Source organism: Phasianus colchicus, chromosome 10, assembly GCF_987193195.1.
Source record: "Phasianus colchicus chromosome 10, bPhaCol1.hap1.1, whole genome shotgun sequence".
NCBI classification, from domain to species: domain Eukaryota; kingdom Metazoa; phylum Chordata; class Aves; order Galliformes; family Phasianidae; genus Phasianus; species Phasianus colchicus.
In genome coordinates, this window is record NC_143445.1 from 15,404,573 (window position 1) to 15,425,007 (window position 20,435).

Below are 20,435 nucleotides of genomic sequence, written 5' to 3' on the forward strand. Positions count from 1 at the left end.
GTTACTGAAGCACTATCTGCACTCGAAGCGGTTTAGTGTTACTGGGCTGAAAGGAAGCAGTGAGACATCCTGTTTATAGGCTGCAGAGCCCCACTGGATAAACAAGTGCACCTCGGTTAAAACTTGGGTGGAAAAAAAAAAAAAAAAACAGAGAGAAAGAGAAAGACTTGGTGGGTGTCAGGATAACGAAATACCAGCTCAGCTACATGCCTGAAAGCGAAACGCGTGGCCGCCAGTCTGCCCTACGGCCCCACGTGCTGCAGGGCCGCAGAATGTACAGAATGTGCCGCCAGCCCCACTGCCACAGCCCTGCTCATCTTTCACCCCAGTGCTGGGCTGCTTCCTGGCATCCGGTGACACGACGCCCCAGCTATTTTTCCACCCTCCCCGTGCCGCCCACACTCCTGAAGCTTTCTATGCATTTTGTTTTTCATCTGTTGCCAGCGCCTGCCAGGGCTGCACTGTGGATGCCTGGGGTTTCTGCAGGGTTGGGAGCAGGAAGGGCATCGTGCAAGGTCAGGGGAAGCTGTGGGCTGCCCCTCAGTGGGACTCCATGAAACCTCCAGGTTAAAGGGACGTACCAGACTCAATATCATGAGTTATTTGCATACATGGTCGGGCAAGAGTGAGCAGGACTGGGCCAAAGTTCTGCGAGGGAACTACAGAGCACAGAAAAACACTACGGGCATCCTATTGCTTGTGACCTTAATGAGGGATTGAACAAGATGAGAGAAAATATCAAGGCTCTACCAGCTCCGTGGAGCTGACCCAAGGATCACTCGCTGCTCCAATGAGCCCGAACCCATCACACACACACATTTCATTGGTTACCCTCGAAGGCAGGCAGAAATTCTCACCCATTCAACAATTCTCCTGACTGGTGCAGTGCAAACAGTAACTAGAACAGGGAACACAGTTCATCTCCCAGGCTCAAGAGGCAGGAACCAAACCCCAGCCAAGTCCCACAGGAAATCCCTCTGTCTGGTCCATCTTCATAGAAATACTTGACTGCTTCTATCCCACCTTCAATGCACACACCTTTACTGCTCTGCTGATCATTTTTGCCCCTCACCAGTGAAGCCTCCCATCCTCATCAGCCAACTCAGAAGGGAGTGCTTTGACTCTCATCTGTTTGCTTACAGGTCAAGCATCCCAATGCTGGAAAAAAAAAAAAAAAGACATAGGTCTGATATGACTCCTCACAGTTCTGTTCCCTTTTCACAGCCTTTCCCTGTTTATTAGGCCTCTACAAAGAAGGTAGCAAACCCCAACATGTTCTCAGGCTCTGCCAGTCTGAAGGACTCCACCCAAATCTGGTCCAAAGCCTGAGCAACAGAGAATTAGCCTTGCATGTATGAGCAATGCTCGCTGGCAGTGCCAGTGCTCCCCCTCCAACTGCTTCCATCACAGCGTGCCTGGCACAGCCCTGTCAGCACCTCCTGACCACCATACAAAAGGAATGTGCCCACTCTTACAGATCCTGTAGAACAGGGCAGAACCAACAGGTCCCTGGATGATGAGCTGAGGCCTGGGGAACCAGACAACTGCTCCCAAAAGAAAGTCTTGAGAATGTTATCTTTCATTTATTTCCTATCCTGCTCCATCTCATGCTGCCGAGACAGGTCTGACTCACAGTAGGTTTCCACAGTGCCTGACACAACAGGTCTGTGAGCTTGCCATAAAACAAAACAACTGTGAGCATGGGATGACCCATGCTTGGCTGGCCAGCCCCGCTAGGCGAGACCCTAATTCTCAGAGGCAGGACTTTAAGAAATTGTTAATGAACTTGTTCGTTTGCTCCGAGTACTCCTGAAATCTTTATTCTGCCTCCTTTCCAGCTGGAAAGCAAGTTCATTGAGAATGAAAGCAAGAGACTTGCAGGGAGGAGTGACAGATGCTGCCTGACTGAACGTGTGAAAAAACTGACAGGCAGAAATAATGCACCTCGCACGTCTTATGGTGGCAGTGGAGCAATAAATAATCTAATAGACTCCTAAGGCTCATAGTACGCTTGTAGCATTGTGTTCTCTTTTCAGAAGCCACTCCCCACACCAGATGACATCTGTCATGGTATAGAAGTTCCTGGAACAGGGAGATATTTTTAAATCTCTCAATGTGGCACAAAACTGTGAGTGTATCAGCCAAAATACCAGCCACCAAAGCATTTATATATAGACTTGCACATACCATATATAGATGGGAACATAGACAGATACGTGGTATCTAGCAGCACTGCAAACAGACATTCTTCTGCCGGTCTCCAAGAAGCACTTGACAAGAAACTTCTCAGGCTGCCATTCTGCCCGCATCACCTTGCCTTGTGCATCTCTCTCCATCAGCTCCTGCTCCTCCAGGGCAGTAAGTACTGTCTCTCAGTTCTTAAGGATCATCAGAATGTTGTCCTTCCTATCATATCTTCTTGCACCTCCTCCTGTCCCTCTCTGCTTTGAGATGCTGAAGTCCCTGTGATTTAGTTTCCCTGTGCCCCTGAGCACCTCTGTGTACACACACCTTCAAAAGTGGAGCCCAGGGCCCCCAAATCTTCCCTCACCTTATTGAGATAGGCCCTGAGGAGGGATTAAAAGATCTTTAAGGCAGTCCAGTTCCCTTTGGATACAGCTCCCTCCAACATGTGCAAACTCTTGAGTATGGTTCCTATCAGATACACTAACAGAGAGTTGGTCCTAATAGCAAAAAAAACATTTGAAAGCTCAAAACTAGCAATAGCTCCCCATGAAGCATCTGTAATCACTTCCCAGGAACTGCACTGGCACTGAAGTTATCATGGGGGAAAAAGAAAAAAAAAAAAAAGAAAAAAAAAGGAAAAAGAAAAGTGTTTTCAGACCGTGCAATTCATTTTCTCATAAGCATCAAACATGCATCAGCATTTCAAACATAGAGCAGCAGCCCTCGCAACCAGGTTGATGTTTAAGCCCTTGATACAGTTATCTACCTAATAATAACCCGAAAGAGCACTCCTTTGCTGGCCACAAGCCAGACCACATACATGCAGCCTCTGCATATTTTTTTTTTTTCTTCTGTTTTAAACTTTGTCAGACATGGAAACGTTGACTCTGACAAATTCAGACTGTTCTGTGGAACTGATTGGCTGCGATTTCTTCTTTGTTGTTGAGGAAACCATGACTGGGGGGTCTGGGGAGTAGAGACGAAGGGGAAAACTCGTGTATTTTGCTTTCATGTGTACTTTATTTTCTCCTGTCAGGAAACAGTGAGAAAGGATCTGACCTAGTTGCTGTCAGCTGTGTTGGAAGTGATTTTATCAGCTCCACCTGCTTAATGGGGGTATTATTCAAGACTGCGAGAGGACAATGATTCAGAAACAAATGAGCACCAACCTGTGAGTTCTCCAGGGACAAATGAAGAACACTTGTGCAGGACACAAGCAATCAACAATAGCAGGACAGTCTGGAGGCTGAGAGAGGAAGGAAAAGGGGGAGGGAGGGCTGAGTGTCTCTGTGTGTTTGCCTGGGGAAAAGAGATATTACCAGGCCAACTCAGCTTGTTCAAACATCTCAGAGTTTGCTCCACATTAATTTCAGCAGTCAAAAGCAACCAAAGAACTGCTCTGAGAGACACGGCAGCTACATCTGCGGAGGAACATCATGTCCATGTCAAGCTTTCAAAGTCTTATAAACTGCAAGGAGTGCAACACAGTTTCTTAACAAGCAGTGAAGAACAGCCTCAACACAACAGACTATAATGTAAGGTACCACAGTGCCACTTATACCTGCTACGGATCTAGTGTGCATCACTAGGCTCAAATATAGCGTAGCCTCAGTGAATCACATCCTGCAGACCGCTACTTACAGGTGACCAATTAAGGGAAAAGAAAACTTGTGGCATCAGAATAACAAAAGAGCCTCCAAAGAGCAGGTGGGCAACAGTATATGGTGAGGCAACCACTGCAGAAGGCACCACAAAGACACTTGATGGGTGTTCTTAAAAATATACATAAAAGGAGAAAGGAAAAAGGAACTTTTTCATGTTGTAACATGAGCCAGAAAGCCCCAGGTCACTGCCTTTCCAACCACTAGGGCAATAGCAGCACTCACTGCAGTGTTCTAAGCTCAACAAGGATGCTCTGGGCAGCAGCCTCACTGTGACCACCCAGCACAGTGCTTTGAAATATCCTGTATTTTATATATGTTTTAAACAAACTAATGGCACGTAAGCACAAATAGCGTCATGTACACAGCCAGCTGGTAGCACGACACACGTATCACCAGTAAGACCCTGTCAATTTTTAGTGTGCAGGTCACACCCAAACATTTCTCACCATCTGTTCTGTCCCCGCCATCTACCCCATCCCCCAAAGGATTTGCTATGACAGCTCCACGAGCATCCATCAGCAAGGCTGAGACAACCATCACCCACATGCACAACACACATGGGTCAAATGGGAAAAAAGCCCTTTAGCACTGGGACAGGTTCCTTCTGCACCTTCTATGTCTGGCATTACAGCAAATAAGGACATCCGGTGCCTCATCTGATGCCTGAGAAACATCAGTGTGGTACACCTGCCTCTCTCAACTGCTGTACATACGTAGACATGAATATCCCTATGCCAGGCATTTGATGCCCATGCATGACACAAGTAGATGAATTTTTGTATGAACTCACCAATTTTGCCCTGACGCAGTCAGGGAGGTGGATCAAGCCAAGGAAGAAAGAAGCCAATGCCCTTTGCAAACAGGCACAGCAAGGTACCAGTCCAACTGAAAACGCCGTGCCCAGCACCTTTGGAGGCATTGCCCAGAGGACAGGTGGTTAGAGATGAAAAGGACACACCAGGAAAACTCTTCCATAGGAGTTGATATTTCAGCTACTAAGTAAGTTTCTGTTTAAACAGGCAATAATTACGTCCACTCAGGAATTTCTCATTTTCACCACTTAAAAACACCCAAAGCTGCTTTGAGGCTTTTCCTTTTTTCTCTCCCACCTTTATTTGCTAGGTAAACACATTTGTGTGAGCCCTGGATCCCACAGCATTCAGTTTCTGCAGCATCAGCTTAGAAGCAGAGCAGCAGCGACCCAGACAGCTCCAGCAGGGCATCCTGGCTCCTGCTCCTGACACTACAGCTCATGAGAGTGCAAAATCCCAAACCATACAGCTCCTCACAAGTTCTTCTCCCAATGCAGGATGAAGCAGATGATATCATTTTTGCTATCTGTGCTAAAACTTATTGATACCAGGATTGCCCGTGAACTCCCTCACAGGTTGAATTGGTCCCATGAGCCAGTTTTGTTTCTGCTTATGAAGTAGTGCTGCAAGTTTTACAGCAGATCAAGGCCTCGCTTGAGGCAGGTAGGAGGTGTCCTATTACTTCAAACACTTTACAGCCTTTACAAGAGGATGCATGGGTCAGTACAGTAATACCTACTGTCTCCTTCATGGGCAGATGTGGATATGCCACACTAAAGCCCCAAAGAGAGCATCCATGCCAGCCTATGAAAGCTGCACACCAGCACAATCTCTTGCCTACCGCTACATCATTCTGCCCATGAAGATGCTGCTGATAACCACAAGAAGACAGACAAAATAAAGGGAAGCAGAAAATTTGGATCAGTCCCTGGCCTTGACATATACGTGCATATATATGAATGCATATGCACGTCTGTGCCTGTGTGTGTAGCTTTGGGCAAGTCCCTTAGCCTCCTCACTTACTGGAAGTAGGAGGGTAATACCACTGCCCTAAATGCACTGTAAAAGCCAAGGGCTGTGTAAATATCTGTAGGCACAAGGAAGCCCAGTATCTGCATCTACGCCCCACTACCACAGATAATGAGAAATTTCAGCAAAGACACACCACTGAAATGTCTCATCAGCCCGAGATCAGTGGCAACAGCCCAAGGAGGTTGCTGGCAGATATCCCATGACACTTTCTATTATGTCTCTTTATATTGCCTTATGTTTTGCACATCTGTTGGCCTTCTTGCCAAAGAGGAGAGCAGGGAGTGACTCCTCATCAAACAGATCTGCTCCATGCCTTTAGCAACGTGAAAGCCCCTTACAGTGGCCAAAAACCTCTTTCCCTCTGAAAGCAGGCTGTCCCCACTACACTGAGTCCCAGCTCATTCAAAAAAGAAGTTCTCAGCTAAGATCATGGTACCATTTTGCCAGGCTGGCCACACCATGAACTGATGTGCACCACAAGACCACATCTCTGCACAGCCTTTGCAACATCTCACAGGAGAAGGGAGGGGTGGGGGGGGAGAGGGGAGTCATTTTTGACAATGGAAATGTAATGGAACATTTTGTATCGATCTATGGTGGAGTTAGTCATTTTTAGAGTGACTCGCCTCTTCTTTCCACCCCCAAATTATGGACTACAAGAAATGAGCCTAGATAATGGGCAATTTTAGATGCTCTAAGCCCAGGTTTTTTTCCTGCTGAAACAGCATACCATGATAGTAGATGGACTGAGCTCCAGACGAAATGCCCTTCAAGTTCCTTCACCATTTACCAGCTACAAAGACGTTGTCTCTAACTAATGGGGAAAACAGGAAAAGACCAGTCTGAAGGGAAAATGAGAAACCAGAAAAAAGATCTGGAAAGAAAACAGCAGTGGAAGAAGACACACAAAAAACATGTGGAACAGGCATGAAATCCTTCAAAATAAGAATAAAAACAAAATTAAGAAAGAAGGAGGGGAACTAGATCTGGGAGGAAAGGTGAAGTTGTTACTGCTGCTTCAGGAAAACTCAGAGCTTTATGGACACTGGCCATAGTATAAACACCAAAAATTAAGACCAATTATTTCCAAAAGGAGAGAAGAAACCAGAGAAAAGAAAATAAGCTTGTTGACAGTAAATCTTTCCTTGATTCCTTCGGTCCTCAGGACTGGAACAAAACCCCTGCAGAATCTATGGAAAGTCCTAAGGTCTTTCTCATGAACTGAGAAGTATGACACAGGAACCAGATGACCAGTAAGATTTCTTACTCAGTTCCATGGAAGTTAATGCGCAAGGACCTGAGTGCAAAGATTACTTTTCTTTTACTAGGGAGACAACACAGCAAAACCTACTGCTCCCACCCATTTCCATTAGATCTCATTGAAGTGCAGCCTGTCTCACTTGAAAAACAATTCATAACATATACATCCGTATTAACTGTGTACACACACATACAAGCCCACCTGTGATTTGTTTTCTCTGGAGGACTGACTTTGATAACATTAAGCAGAATGTGATTATTTCCTTATGCATGTGCCTACTGGGGTTTTTGCAATGGTGCACATACAAAAATGTCATGGTGTATAACCACACAGCTCCTCACCAGATGCACATGGCATTCAAACCCAGCCAAGAGACCTTCCAGCTCTGGAATTCAGATGGGACCAACACTCTCCATTCAAGGTAGAAACTGGTACTTTATACACTGAGAGATGACTAATACCAGTAGCTGAGTTACAGCATAACTTTTAACACACAAAAAAGAAAAGTTAAGGTCATCTTGACTCTCATCTCCAGCATCCCACAGTGTCCCCTCCCACAGCTGCCTCACTGCTCTTTTTTCCTCCCACAGCTTTTCTCATTTTCTGCCCTCCTCTTCAACCTTATTTCCTTTCAGGTCTTCTCACCTTCTTCCATACCCATTCACCCTCCTCTGTCTATCCATTCTAGCAATTAAATACCCTTCCCATCAGCCACACTTCCCACCTCTGAAGTCCTTTTCTTCTGTTAATCCCCTTTATCTAGATTTCTATCTCCAGCAACCATCCATGCCCTCCCTCACCCAGCACTCAAGTGCATGTTTGTCCATCTTGGATTGCAGACTCTTAAGGAAAAGGACTGGCTTCTTCTCCACTGTTAAAGCACTTTTATGAGGTGGGTAAATGATAAATAAGCAGTCTCAGCATTCCAGGGTAGCTCAGTGTCAGTTCGCTCCACCGAGCTCCCTTGGTGTTTGCATTCTCTCTACAGCAAACTAATCAGCTCTCGAGACTTTTTCTTCCTTATCTCTCAGCTACAAGGCTATTACTTAAATTTTATCAGCATTCTTCAAAAATGGTTGAGAAAGGGAGGTGGGCAAACAAAGGGCCTTTACCTGCACTGCTCACTCATAAGCTCCAACCACGAGACTCACAGAAACTTGTGGCAGCATTGCACGCACTAACAAGGGGAGAAGACAGCCAGAAATAACATACTGGGATTATTTCAAACCCCAGACGCCTCCAATTTTCAGTGGGTTTTGGTACTGGCAAACACACAGATACTGAAGGAGTAGCTACCAAATATATATTGACTTTTACCAGCCAAGTGTCACCGCTTTGGAGAGAGGAGATAAGTGGAATGCTGATATGGAAAACCCTGTCAAGGAGAAGACAGGGTTAGGCACAACACAAAAGGCACCAAGAGGGACCAAGAGACCCATGCACCAAGAAAAAAAACATACAACTCTTCATGTCAGTGCTGAGCACTGAAGCTGCTGTCTGTTTGACAACAACACCCACACATGATAGGGGATTTGTGCAGTGGGTTCAGCACCTTGCAAGACTCATTAAGATGCTTATTCAACTAATTAAAAAAAAAAATGGCAAGATTACTTGCTAGACAGCTCACTGGGTTGGTGCTATCAGCTGGTTCCTTATCTCAGCAGAACCTGAGCTGTCTGAAGTGCCAACACCACATGTTGCTGCTCTCTGGCCCCTCTGCACCACGTGGACCTCCCCATCTTCCCCCAGCAGTCTCCAGCCCACACAAGGTCACCACCTCCATCACCTCCCCCAAACGCTGACCTTCACAACCCCCAGCTTAAAATATTCTTCACTCACCCACTCAGAAGCCACATCCCCCTTAGTCCCAACAGTTTCAACAGTGAGATTACCCAATAGAGCCTTCTGCACTCATGTCTCTGCAGATAACTAGCTGATAACTAAAAGAACTGTGGATAGCATCTGTGTTGGGAAGTATCAATGAGAAGTCTATTATACTATTCGAAACCTCATCCTTACCCTTAGGAAAAATAACATTTTTTGTTATCAGTTTCATCTCACCTTAGCTATCCTTAGGCTGCACAGCAAACAGAAACACATTCAAGTAAATCACTTGGAGGGGGAACACTAAAAGCACCTCACAATTAAAGGAGATGGCCATTGCAGGCAAGGCAGCAACAAGAAAGATGCAAATAACATTAAAAACTGAAGTTAAAGCAGTTGTTTTCTAAACAAGAGAACCTAGTCATGGAATCATTTTGAATTGGAAGGAGCACATCGAGGTCAATGCAATGAACTGCAACTGCAATGAACAGAGACACCCACAGCTCCATCAGTGCTCAGAGCCCAGTCCCCCTGACTATGAGTGCCTCCAGGGACAGGGCACCCACCACCTCTCTGAGCAGCCTGTGCCAATGCCTCACCACCCTTATCATAAAAAACTTCTTTCTTATAGCCAATCTGTATCTCCCCTTACAACACCCTGTAAGAAGGATCAAACCAACAGAGCAAAGGGAGAGCTGCCTGAAGGCAGTTCTCTGCACAGCAGCCTTCCCCAAGGCAGAGACTGAAGGGCTGATGCTTAGTGCTGCCCTGGATACTTGCCCAGAAGTTCTCACATTGTTCAGAGTCTCATGCATAGAAGGGCAGTGGTAGGCACGCCCCTGCTGAACCTGTGTTGGCTGAGCTGTCTAGCAGGTAGAGCTTAAAAAGCCATTTTGGGAAAGTATCGCCTTTTTATAGCTTATCTAAGTGCAGACAGCTGCCTTGCTTCTCTGAAACAGAAGAACTTAACAGCCACGTTTGCAGGGACAGATTTGAAAGGTTCCATCTTCTAAGAAACAGCCTACACATCCAGAAACAGAAGGCCAGATTTGTTTTTATACTGGAACCCCCTTCCATATGTTAGCTGTGCCCACGGATTTGCAAAAACCCTGCTTTGAAAACGAGATGTTCATTCAGCAACAGGCAACAAGTCACTTGCCTCTGCCTTGCCATAAGGCCCGTTCCCACTAAAACCAGTGGCAAAACAGCACACGATATGCTACGTTTTGCTGAAAATCGCTGACGTTTTAGCAGTATAGCAGAGGAAGAGAGCGCTAAACATTACAAAAACAAAACTAAGTTCCATAAGAACATCCCAAAGCTACAGCTGATCCACACCTCGCTGTTGTTCTCTTTGGGATCAGCTCACAAAGGCTGTTGTGATTTGTTCTGGGACATAGAGATGTAGCCTGTGATCCCAGGTCAGCCCCAGCCCCATGCTAGGGTCACAGTGTGGGGCAGGGAGGACTCTGATGAGTGGGGTCCTCGGCAGGACAGCTTACAGATCCCACAGCAGCCCCTGCAGCCATTCTACTTCCAACATGTTTGTAAGTGCAGCAGGGATAATGTCATTTCCCTGCCTTTCAGCAATAGCAAGCCCTGCAAGCTTCTTCAGATTAAAACTAATGAATTCCCTTGAATTTAACACTGGACAAGCTGACACTAATGAAGCAAATAGTCCTGAATGTAACAGGATCTTACAGTATCACCTTTTACCAGCAACAGTTGGACTATTTATCTACAGGACAATGGTTTTTATTTATTTCTATTCTTTTAAGTGAGTGAAGGGGTACCAAAGACAAGGGCCTGCTGTGAAATGACCAAAATTCCCATGCAAACAACCCATTAGCAGTGTTCAAATGCAATTTAAATTACTAGTTGTTAAAGTGCTCCTCAATTTCATGGTAAGTTTCCAAGGAAAATTACATGCTATGTACTATTTAATTGATTGTTTTCTACTTCTCAACATCCTTTTATTCCCTCCTCCTGTCTTTTCCTTAATTTCAAGAGATGATAATGACTTTTCAGGGAGGAAGGGGGAATGGCTGGCAGAGATAAGAGAGATTTACCTGAAGAACGAGCATGTAGGAGGGAAGGAGCTGCCAAAACAGACAGCTTCTCTGGGACACGTCCGTGTGATATTTTCACAGTAGGGGTGTGAGACAGCACAGCACAAGAACTCCTTCCCTCTCTGCTGCAGGCAGCCACACTTCCAAAACCTGAAATTTCTTTAAAATGCAGTCACCCCCCACATCAGGGAACTGGGGAGCCCTATGCACAGTTAGCCAGTAAGGAAGGAGGAGCAACTCGTTTGTCCCTCCTGGGTATTCAAGTCCTTGAACTGACACGCTCACCAGAGGCAAACAGGTTTTTCTCATTTGAGAGATCTCACCCCAAATGCAAATACCTGGTTCACAGAAGTGAATTTCCCTCAAAGTTGACTGAAGAATGAGGCCAAGAGTAAGGCCTCCTGCTGCTTGCAACAGCTGTTACACAGGAATGTGCATTATAAAGCTAATAACCACAGACATTTCTTAGAAGACTGCACTCTGCTCAGATACTAAGAAGGAGCAGCAGCACAATTAGGTAAAGTGCCATCTGGAAACTCCAGAATAATGATGCACGTTGAGGTCGTGTCACATACTGCCAGCATACATCACCTTTATGAAATACTCAAGATGACTTGGTTTACATTTAAGCAATTGATGTAGAAATGCTTCTTGTCCAGAAAGGTATGGTTTTATTAGAGTAAGAGGAATGAGTTTAACATCACAGTTCAGCATACGGTTGTGAAATGCCTGCTACAGGAGCTGAACAGCAACAGCCACGTGGAATCAGGAGATTTGAACTTGTCCCATACTTGCCACATGGTGCCTCAGTTTCTACACCTGCACCCACCAGAAAAACACAGCTTCCCTCTACCTGCAGACATACTTCAGTGTTCCAGTGCTCTGAAACTTCTGCAAAGCATCAGACATGTAGAGACAAGATTATACATAGATGCCTCCTTGCCCACATGTGCCATCCCCATGTTATCTGGGGCAGATCCTCTTACCTGCTGTGGGATAGGTGCACCCAGCCCTTAGTGCACACCAATGGGTCACACAGCAGAGTCACCACTGCCACATCCTACGCGGTGCCAGCCTGGTGAGTTATGCTGTGATAATGTGATGCAACAGCCAGGCTGAAGGATGGGCAGTGAACCAATCCTGCTTACTCAGAAGCAAAAGCAAATCCTCTGCATTTAATGCATTCATTACAAGAGATTTAAGAAACATAGGCATGGAGCTCTCTAAAAGTGCTCAAGTTCCAAGGAAGCCATGGAAAGCCTCTCAGGCTTGAGTGTTTACAGGGTGCCAGGCTGAAGGAGAAAAAAAAAATCTTTACAGAGTTCTATTAGTTTACAAGTCAGCCCTTAATGGCTCCATTCCTGGAGCAGAAGAAAATCCTTTCTGCTCATTCACTGCAGATCCTGGTTAGCATCAGCAATCACTTGATCTGCCCAGGTCCCAGAGAAACACCAGAGGGAGAACACCAGTAGCTGTGCTTCCAGCCCTGGGCCCAGCATCCACAGGGACACTCAGTCTTCAGATCCATCCAACGGAGATGTCTCACAGGGAAGGTTCCAGATAGTAGATTACCAGCCCCAGTGCATGGCCCTGAGTTCCATCACCCACTGGGCCTTGCACCACTCATCCTGGTCTTCCAACAAGCGCAGAAAGGGAGAGACTGCGAGGGGAACAGAACAGCATCACTTTCAGTCCTGCAGTGCTGCCCCCAAACACCAAGCTGGACTACAAGCAGCTGGCAAAGCCTGGACATGCCACAACCCAATGCTACCGACACAGGGCCGAGCTGGAAGCACTGTGCATGAGGCACACAAGGGCAAAGCGCAGTGCACATGGAGTGATGGACCTTGGCTCACCACATTGCCACACACAGCCAAGGAAGCAGGTTTCCTTCAGCAGGTCTCCAGGTGAGGCTTTGCATACTGCACAGCCCCATATGCAGCTCCAGAAGCCCATTATCCAGCCCATCACCTTCTCTCTCTGCCCAGACTGTGAATGCCTTTGGGCAGCAGTTGTTTGGCCCCCTCAGTACAAGAAAGACACTGAGGTCCTGAAGTGTGTCTAGAGAGGGGCAACAGAGCTGTAAAAGGTCTGGAGCACAATGGGGAGTGGCTGAGGGAGATGGGATGGTTCAGTCTGCAGAAGAAGCTCAGGAGAGACCTTATTGCTCTCTACAGCTCCCTCACAGGAGGTTGTGGCAAGGTGGGGGTCAGCCTCTTCTCCCAGGTAAAAGCGATTGAAAGAGAAGAAACAGCCTTAAGTTTTCAGCAGGGGAGGTTCAAGTTGGATATTAGGAAAAGTTTCTTCCTAGAAAGAGTGGTGATGCACTGGCACGGGCTGCCCAGGGGGGGTGGGAGAGTCACCATCCCTGGAGGTGTTTGAGAACCATGGAGATGTGGCACTGAGAGACATGGTCAGTGGGCACCAGTGAGGATGGGTTGGGCTAGGTGATCTTAGTGGGCTTCTTCAACCTTAATGATTCTGTGGTTCTGTTTGCATGAGGACAAAGCCCAGCACAGCAAATTGATCCCAAAAGATGCAGTTATCCAAGTAGCTTGTTGAAATAAGGATTAAAATGCAACTGAAGTCAGCAAGCTCCAAACCCACCCTGTCTGCAGGAATACACTCCAGCAATTCCTCTGCCACCTCCTGCAAAAGAATGCTCTTCAGCTCACATCCTACCCTTGGCAAATTATGCCAAGCACTTCTTGCCCAGAGCAACACATGCCCAGTTATGCATCCAAAAGGTCTGATCCACATCCCTAGGAAAACCGAACCTCCTAAGTACTATTCATCCTCATTTAAAAGGGCAAAAGAAAAACAAAGGTGTAACTTTGAAACAAGAGGACTAAAGCTTAAAATCAGGAGAGTGCGATAGCAAGTTTGTATCAGTCTAAAAACACCAGTTAGCAAAGGAGACACAAGTACCACTAACCAGCAGAGGAACTACACCTCGTATTTCAGCAGCAGCCCTTCCCAAGCACAGGATGAGGTGCAGTAATGGTGTCTGAGGCACAGGGCTTGCTGCTAGGCAGCCCCCAGAGCCGCCACTAAAAGCTCTCTGTCCGTGTTACATGCTCCAAATGACAAGAGGAATGCAGCGGTGGATCTCCACTCCAGATTCCTGAGCATGGCTTTAGTTGCCATGAATAAAACAGGAAGCCAAGCATGCTCCAGGTTCTCCTGTATCTCTGACTTTCTGGATGAACCGCAGTTTCCTTTCAGGAAGGAGAAAGGAAAGGGGGAAAAAATAAAGAGAAGCAGACAGCTGCAGTATCAGATGGAGAAAAAATTTCTCACTAGGGAAAAATAAAGAGTAACAGGAAAAGCCATACGCTTTCCCTTCGTCCAGTTAAAGATGCTAAATTTCTGCAGTTCTCTAAGAGGACGGTTAAATATTAACATTTGAAATAAATACATCTATGCGTTACACAGGCTTTTTAACACACACACTCGCTCAGGAGACAGAAATCCTTCTTAAGCTATATTTTACTTCTGACCACATGCATATATACCCATTTAACTCTACACTGCTTCGCTGCCTCACTGCATTACCCAGAAACTAGAAGGAAGAGCATGACTGAATGGCAGCTTAAATTATCTTTATACCTAGGCCTGGAGAAACATTTTGCTTATGAGCCCAAGCCACTAAGCTCCCTTTCCCTGCTACAGAAGGCTTTGCTGGGTCAGTTTCTGCTGACTGCTGATCCGCATGCCTGCCTCCACCAGCAGCCACGCACGCACGTTGATGCAATCCCACTAAACGAAACAAAAAACCCCAGGTCGCTCACTAAAGCAGCAATGATGCACTTACCAGCATCCAGGCAAGCTTCTGCACTAATACGCTTCCCTCTCGCACAGATCAAATTTGGAACAAGGTCCAGCAGCAAAAGAGAACTGAAAAGTGACCACAAGAAGCTTCCAAAACAAGAATGAAAAAAAAAAAAAGAAAAACCCTTACTAAAGGAATTCAAATCCTGCTTCCACCAGACCCTGAGTCACCTCCCCTCCCTTGCAATAGATCAGAGCAATGGGTAAACATTTCCAAATATGGAGATCAAAACTCTGAAGGATGTCAAAAAAATCACCCTTCTTTGCCTGGCTTTGGCACGGGGACGACTTGCCCCTCTCGAGCCTGAATTCCAAATACTGAGCACATCACCATTGCTGACCCGAGCGCAGTCTGAACCCGGTGCTGCGCGTCGCTGCCGCATCCTGCCTTACGCAGTTCCTGGCTCAGTGTGTGACAATAGGTGTTTTTGTCCCCTTCCAGAGATGAATAGAGAGACACAACAGGGGCAGGTCCAGGAGGCATCATCTTTCATCTACAATTGCTATTGGAAATGTCCCTCTCATCCCTTAACTTATCAGAAAACCCAATAGGCAAATTTAGTCTCTGTCTATAGTGACCAGAAAAGACAAGACCAGCAGCCAGTCCCATCTGAGAAGGGCATCAGGCCAACCCAGCCAGTAAAGCACAATCAGGACTACACATGGCCTTGAGGTCCTGATCCTGCTGCTCAACTGGGACAAGGAAACGCTCTCCTCATCTGACTCAGTCAGTCAGTCCTTTGTAAAAAGCACATAGTTGACCCTATGGAGAGGAACACTTCCTGGACAAGCAAAGATCTTCCCGCATCTAAAAAGAGCTCCAGGACAACAGCATCCCTAGATCCCAAAGCCATTCTTCCAGCTTGTAATCAAAAACCTCTCTGGCCCAACAAGGAGCACCCAGGCTTCAAGAGAAAAGGCTCACTGCTACCTGGGCAGAGATGCAAGACACAGGGATGCCACGGCAGACAGAAGCAGATTAACACCTTACTTCTTCACTCCACCAGCAACACTCGTCCTGTGCAGCAACGTGGGAAGGCAGACATTTTGCTTCCAGGGCAGAGCCGATTCTCACACAAAAGCTATTCGCTCCCACCATCAGACACAGCATGGCCATCTCCCACTTGCCCACAGCTGCCCTGTGCCAACCTGCAGCCCAGCAGGAGGGGAATGTGCCCACCAGCACAGCAAAACCTTCCCAGCCCCTCTGCCCCAGCAGCCTCCCAGTAGCTGCAGCCAGGAACACAGCACTGAGGAATGTGCAAATTGGGACGTTTTCAAGGGGAACAGGCTGCCCAGGCAGTGCTACCAGAGTGATTCCCCAGCACCACCCACAAGATGCTATTGAATTTGTAGGAAAGGAATTCCAGAGCTGACTCTGCCCATGTATGGCCACAAAAAGCAGTGAAATAAAAAAAAAAGTGTCATTACGGCACATCTGGCTTTCACTGATACCAAAGCACAAACTGCAGGAGAAGCCAAACTCCCACAGTAACAATAGCTGCACGTTTACTTCCAGCAACAGGGGTCAGGGTCCAAGATAGTGTGAGTTTAGTCCCCGACACCCACAGGTGACAAGAAACATCTAAACCTGTGCATTACAAGAAAACAAAGCTTCCTCTCTTTTGAAATAAAACATTTAACTCAGTCATCTGTCACTTCTACTGCAAAAAGTAAACCTTACAAGGCAGCACAGCACACGTCCTTACAGACAGTTGTAGAGGCACCTCTGAACAGCCAAGAGCTCAGGTGGCAATGAGTGGCACAGCCAGGCAATGCCAGCGCACTGTATTCCCAAAATGCAGGCTGGGACCAATGTTTTGTGAACAGCTAATCAATTATGCTTCTTAAACCCCTTAAAACCTTTCCCCAGAGCCACACGTCCCATGTAGCCAGCAGGAAGGATGTCCTCCATGGTCAGAAATGGAAATTTTTTGAGCACTACAGCCACCAGGGCAAAAGATGCTCCAAAACCATGGTGAGATGGATTGTAAATGTGCCTGGAAAAGTTCTGCCAACTCAGACATTTACAGCCCATCATAAAAAAACAATTCCTATGTATTGTCAGTGCCAGGAGAAGCAGCAGGATGAAGCAGGAGGAAGGTAAGGAAGGGAACAAAAAAAAAATCCATCCTGGGAACGCACCAATCCCTACTGCTCCAGGCTCCCACAGCACTATTGGAGCCAGGATCTCCTTAATAGTTAAATGCCACTACCTCGCCTGCCCTGCCAGCAGGGGAAATATCAGCTGTGTCAGCTCAAGAGGCAAAGGGCTTACCGAACCAGAGAGGAATGCAGGCGGCAGTGGCACACACTGGGGACAGGGAAATGAAACCCCAGGGAAGGCTGTTAACTGCTGCTGCCTTTGCACAGGGGTCAGGCGAGGCACGCTTTATGGCTCCTGGGGCTGAAGCCTGACCTTAGCAGAGGACTCCCATGCCAGAAATGAATATCGCTGTTAGAGGGGCTGGGGGCACGGGGACCGAGCACACAAGGACAAGGCAGCTCCTGGCTCCTGGAAGGCAGCCCAGTGCAGCCCTTCTGTGCCCAGAGCTTGGGAGAAAGTGCTGCAACCTCACAGGGACAGTGCCAAGGATGGGGCACAACAGCAACCCGGCATCTAGGATTAAGAATGTGTGTTCCCTCTAGCAGCGTCTGCTGATTGCGAACCCTCTATGTGGCATTAGGATGTCTCTTCAGGTTCCAAATGAAATGGCATTATGACTTCTCTTGCTGTTATGCTTGGTACCTAAGCATAAACTGAGTCAGTGCCTCTTTTTAAGAGCACCTTTCACTCCAAATGACAGAGTGATTTGTCATTTGGACATATCTGTGTGCCACCAGAGCTGAATCAGTGAGCTCTCAGCTGCACCACCACTCCCTCTCCTTGCCATACTCCCAACCCTCCAGGGTAAAAGTAAAAGCTCAGGGGTCTGGGAATAAAGTCTAATCCAAGCCTCCTGCACAGCAGCACAGCTCATTATCACTTGGACTATGGGTCAGGCATGACTGATTTCCTTAAAATAGTATTACAAAAGCGGGACTCCCAGAATATTTGATTCATAAAAATGCCTTGAAGAGGCTGAAAGCACAACTTGCACAACAGACAGCTCAGGGACTGTTGCAGCATCACAGAGATACATACACCCACACCACCTCCTGCAACACGCACAAAAGCAGGCTTAGGACATGCAAGCTGAAGTCCTGCACAGCCAAAAATTAACACAAATGTTTGGGACAGTTCCACTTTGCAGGCAAAGGCAAAAAAACAGGTGCAAGGGAATAAATATAGGAAGTACAGCAGGCAAAGCAGGCTTGTAAAACCTTGGCCAGAAAGGCTCCCCAGGAGGTTGAATCTGGTAGCTTTGCAACAGCTTCACAGAGACACAGAAGAGACAGAAAAAGAAAAAAAAGAGAACATGAATGCATATGCATTCCTTATTGCCAAATATAGTATATACAGACATTTGGTATATACACCCTCAAGCTCTCACATGCCATCACAGAGTATATACTATATATGCATTGTACATCCTTGGTTCCATGTGCTTAGATCTGTACTGCGCCCATGTATGTATATACATGTCTATATGCATTTCTTATGCATGCATTTGTCAGCACACCCAACCACCACCCATGAACGCATGCTGCCACACAATACACCATGCAGCACAGCGTATCCACAGCCTCAACACTCACAGCTTCTTGCTGGTGCTGAGCCCTTTCTCTCCCAGCTCTCACTGAGTAAACAGCACAGGGAAATCACCATTCTACCCCATTTTCTAGTGATCCCAACTCCTCCACACTCAGTTAAAAGACTTTTCTCCCCTAAAAGAGTCACAAACAATATGCTACTGTCATAAAAAGCCACAAATCCTTCTGAGAAGTCACCCCACGTGTCTGTGACACGTGGTTACATACCGGCTCCTGCACTGCACAGCCTTGCTGGTGGGATGAACTCGGAGCGGGGCTTCTGGAGACTGCCAGAGTCACGACTTTGGGTTTCTTTCACAGCCCTGTGAAGAAAAAGAGTTACCATGTGATGCATGCCGGGTGGGCTTCCGACGGCTCTTCTCTAAAACTTGCAACTTAACCCACACAACTTCTGGGAAACGGAGCATTTTCCTTCCCCAGCTTTTTCAGACTGAAGCCTCCATACTTCTGGACCGCTTTACAGCAGCCACCCTCTGTGCCCCATGAAACCAAGCATCACCACCTCTAATCAGTTCTAGGGTGCCACACTAGGAACGTAACAAGATGTGACAATTTGTAAAGGTAGGGATGCAATGCATAAAATGAAGCACAAAACACGAGAAACAGCTTAAATCTGTCCTTTGCACCAATAGAGGAGGTAGGAGGTATTATTCCTGTTTCGAAGCTCATGGGATTTGCTGTTACTTTAACTGAGTTGCTGTTGCGTTTCCCTGTGCAGCAGATGCAGGTAGAGCAGAGAGGTCAGCCCACCATTGGCCAGGCCATACAAGTAGCACCCTGCATGCCTGACTCCAGGACATGCTGCTGAGTGCATCCACAGAGATAGGCAGCATCTGAACCGCACACTCCTTCCTGCCCCTGCCCAGCATCTCATTCCAGCCACAACCCCAGCACTCTGACATCCCCATCCCTGCTGACGACAAGTGCAGGATCACCTCACTTATTACATCTCAACACACACAAAAAAAAAACTACTGTTGTTTGCTGCCATAATGATGGAAATGCTCAGTTCAGGCTTGTGCTTGCTTTACCTGAACTGCTCCTAAGGATGTGTGGGAGCCCACAAGCTCACCAACAATATACAGCAGAAAACAAGAAGTCCAGGTCTCCAAGCACTGGTACATCTCCATCATAACAATGCCACAAGAGCACACTGACATCCAACTGACCCCCCTGTGGCACCTCCCCAGCTCACCCCTGTGTTGGCAGCCAGCCCACAGGGCCCAGGTGTGGGTAGGGCAGGTACAGAACCCTGAGAGCCTCAGTGCTGCCTTCAGGTGCAGTGAGGACAAAGGGGACCAGAGATAGCAGTGGCCTCTCCCACTCACCACAGGGTTAAGAAATTAAGATGAGTTACTGCACGGTTTTATTGCTGCTGAATTCAGCCACGGAGCAATTTCTCTTCATCCATCAAGGAGGAGACAAGTATAAGCAAATATTATGGTTGCGCAAGTTTACTTTTCATTTTAAAATGATGTAGAGTTATATACAATTTAGGTCCTTCCCACAGGCTCCTGGCAATATGCCCTTCGGTCTTATCTGCAAAGGCAGAAGACAACAACATCCCCCTCTGGTTCCAACACTGTTTCAATTCAATCCACAACAGCACCTCTGGGAGCTCCAGGTAAAACAATATTCTTGGGATCCAACCTGTGTTTAGAAGACCTTGGCTCAGGTTTGTCTTTCAGCAAGTTTAACTCAAGAAATATTTATCAGATCACTTACAGGATGCCAGCAGACTCAGCTCACTGACCCACACTTTCTCCTCCCTGCTGGGGCTGTCCCCATCAGTTACCCCACTGCACAGCCACAAGCTTGCAGAAAACCCACTCCTGCCTGCCTCAGCTCACCTGAGCTCAAGGCTACCCATATCCCAGAGCTGATGCAGGGTCACAGAGCAGCACCCTGTCCCAAAGAAGCACCTCCCCCTCTCTCTGACATGGCTCCTCGGCCATGCCCATCCCCATTTTGGCTCAGGAGAAGAGCACAACGCACAGACACACCCCAGTGATCACCATCAGCACAAGTCTTTGCTCCACTG

At 47.1% G+C, this 20,435-nt stretch overlaps 1 protein-coding gene across 17 annotated transcripts in view; it reads right to left on the reverse strand.

The window, feature by feature from the left end:
- The window catches only part of LPP (LIM domain containing preferred translocation partner in lipoma), a 321,563-nt gene that overhangs the window by 281,561 nt on the left and 19,567 nt on the right, over positions 1–20,435 (reverse strand). For 14 of the 17 annotated variants that reach the window (XM_031603428.2, XM_090147412.1, XM_031603427.2 and 11 more), the window contains one exon: positions 18,602–18,696. The exons of 2 other annotated variants lie outside the window; for them this stretch is intronic. The gene's annotated coding sequence lies outside the window, so the exon portion shown is untranslated. Of the gene's footprint in view, positions 1–14,663; positions 14,768–18,601; positions 18,697–20,435 lie in introns of all 17 variants that reach the window. One more of the 17 variants, XM_090147415.1, reaches the window with a different exon arrangement.